The sequence below is a fragment of the Bos indicus genome, chromosome 6, assembly GCF_029378745.1.
Source record: "Bos indicus isolate NIAB-ARS_2022 breed Sahiwal x Tharparkar chromosome 6, NIAB-ARS_B.indTharparkar_mat_pri_1.0, whole genome shotgun sequence".
Lineage (NCBI taxonomy): Eukaryota > Metazoa > Chordata > Mammalia > Artiodactyla > Bovidae > Bos > Bos indicus.
The window spans coordinates 40,318,690-40,321,563 of NC_091765.1; the positions used below are offsets into that span (position 1 = coordinate 40,318,690).

Genomic DNA, 2,874 nt, shown 5'->3' on the forward strand with positions numbered 1-2,874 from the left:
TTCCTGACCCAGAGATCAAACCCACATCTCTTGTGTTTTCTTCTGCATTAGCAGGCATGTTAATATTTCAGTATGTCTATAATAAGAAATCATACATGACAAATAGGAATAGAAGTTTTGCTAAGTGTATATATGCATAATTATCTGTTCTGCAAATGGATAGCTGTAAATACACAGTGGACATCAAACACTGGATCAGATGTGTGAGATTCTAAGATAAATAAGAATATATTCTTCAATATGGGCTCACAATTCTCCAGAGGCTCACAATTTAGGAAGGCAGACAAACAAGTAAGCAAATCATTTCATTTATTGAGACTTTCCTAAGTACTGGACACTTGGCTAAAGCTAAATACTATTTAATACTCACAATCTTATGAATTAATTTCTCTTATTTTTCTGAAAAGGATAACTAAAGCACTGAAAAGATAAATAATTTTCAAACAATATACAATGAACAAGTAGCAGATCCAGGATTCAAGACTAAGTTTGTATGACTCCAAGTCCAAGATTTTCACCCCATTTCATCTAGCTTCCCCTATGGTTAGGAGATAATGGGGAAATTCAGTCAGAATCCCTCATGTTTAAAAGAAGGGTTAGAAATAATCACATTTATTTCCCACAACACTTAGCACAGCACCAGGTGCATGCAAGTGCTTGATATGTGTTGAATTGTGTATAATTAAATTTAAAAGGGCTGAATAAATTTAAAACAACAATGTATTTTCTAAACTTACTATATGCCATAGAGTCTCTATAAAGCATAACACACAGAATATTTTATTTATATTCTTATTCTCACCTACTACTTCTGCTATTTTTCTTTGGAATCTGGTTCTCCCTCAGTGGTCCCAATCATCACCCCCTCAAACCTTCCTAAATAATCTAAGACTTAATAGTCCGTATTTCAGTCACTTAAGTATACTATTCGGAGAAGGCAATGGCACCCCACTCCAGTACTCTTGCCTGGAAAATCCCATGGGGTGGAGGAGCCTGGTAGGCTGTAGTCATGGGGTCGCTAAGAGTCGGACACGACTGAGCAACTTCCCTTTCACTTTTCACTTTCATTCATTGGAGAAGGAAATGACAACCCACTCCAGTGTTCTTGCCTGGAGAATCCCAAGGACGGGGGAGCCTGGTGGGTTTCTGTCTCTGGGGTCGCACAGAGTCGGACACGACTGAAGCGACTTAGCAGCAGCAGCAGCAGCAAGTATACTATTAATTGCTATTTTGTGAATGAAATATATCCAATTGAACCTATTTATGGAGAAGGAAATGGCAATGCACTCCAGTACTCTTGCCTAGAGAATCCTGTGGACAGAGGAGCCTGGTGGGCTGCTGTCCATAGGGTCGCACGGAGTCAGACACGACTGAAGCGACTTAGCATGCATGCATGCATGCATTGGAGAAGGAAATGGCAACCCACTCCAGTATTCTTGCCTGGAGAATCCCAGGGATGAAGGAGCCTGGTGGGCTGCCATCTATGGGGTCGCACAGAGTCAGATACGACTGAAGCGACTTAGCATGATGCATGAACCTATTTAGGTTTTATATTTGTTTTCAAATAGCCCATGTACCACTATGTCAACACATATTTTTTATTTTCCTTTTTCAGCATTTCTGAAATTAATAATAATGTGTTGGCAATTAATTTAAGTTTTAAAACACCTGCTGGGTATTTTAAGCTTTTTATGGTTTCAGAAAGTAGGGGTTAGCATGTGTGCAATATGGAAAGACTTTTATTTCTTTGCTCTCGCTCTTTTTAAAAAATTTTTACTGCCACATCAAATTTATACTATATATTCCCATGCTATAAAAATGCCTACTTTCCAAACTATTGCATGTGCAGTTTTATAAGGTGCACCAAAGGGTATTTCCCTTTCCTGCACCGTTTTGATAATCGCTCTGCCTTAATGCATGAAGGGGCTCTTTTGTACAATGGATGTTGGAATGTGTTGATAACTTTAACAGACAGTTGTTAAATTGAGCATACATTGAGACAGCAATTTGTGCCAGCTATGAATACAAAGCCTTGCGTGCTACCAGAAGAAACTGACATATTTCAGGAAGGGTGATCACTCGTAATTCATCAGATATTAAATGACAAGATTGGTTTAACGCATTCTATATTTCTCATCCTGGTTGACATGCAACTATTTTACTTGTCCGAGAGTGCAAATCAAAATGGCATCTACTGCTGTGCTCACATTTCAGATCATCAAGGACTATAATAATGGAACAAATATTGTTAAATGTGCATTATTGTAACATTCACTTGCATCTTCATCACCATAATTAAATTAGTTGAAAGCATGCAATTGGATCATGGCATGATACTAAGTGCTTCATGTCTTTTGTGGAACTATACCAATATCTACAAGTTGAGAAGTTATAACAATTTGAATTAACAAATGCCTGCGTCAATATTCACCATCCAATCTGACTTGGTAAATACACTATGGAAGTCCTTCCCTGGTGGCTCAGATGGTAAAGAATCTGCCCACCATGCAGGAGGCCCAGGTTCAATCCCTGGGTAGGGAAGATCCCCTGGAGAAGGGAATGGCTGCCCACTCCAGTATTCTTGCCTGGAGAAGTCCTTGAACAGAATTCCATGGTGAGCTATAGTCCATGGGGGCACAAAAAGTTGAACATGGCTGAGCGACTAACAATTTCACTTTTCATGGAACTCCTGAAGCACTGGAATGGAGTCTTGTGGTTTATACTTCTGTTCATAAAAGATAGGCACACTCCTCCAAAGATGAAAATAGTGAAAAGACAGTCAAGAGTGCTAAAAGCCATAAGATGATAAATTGTGCACTCTATTGCTCCTAAGATTATCGGCAGCTCAAACTACTACTACCAGCCCCAATAGCA

General features: G+C 39.1%; 1 non-coding gene across 1 annotated transcript; it reads left to right on the forward strand.

Annotated features, from left to right (window-relative positions):
- The first annotated feature begins 2,469 nt into the window (after window positions 1-2,469).
- TRNAG-ACC (transfer RNA glycine (anticodon ACC)) lies at window positions 2,470-2,541 on the forward strand. The gene has a single exon. It is a non-coding gene; the product is annotated as a tRNA-Gly (tRNA).
- Window positions 2,542-2,874: the final 333 nt, after the last annotated feature.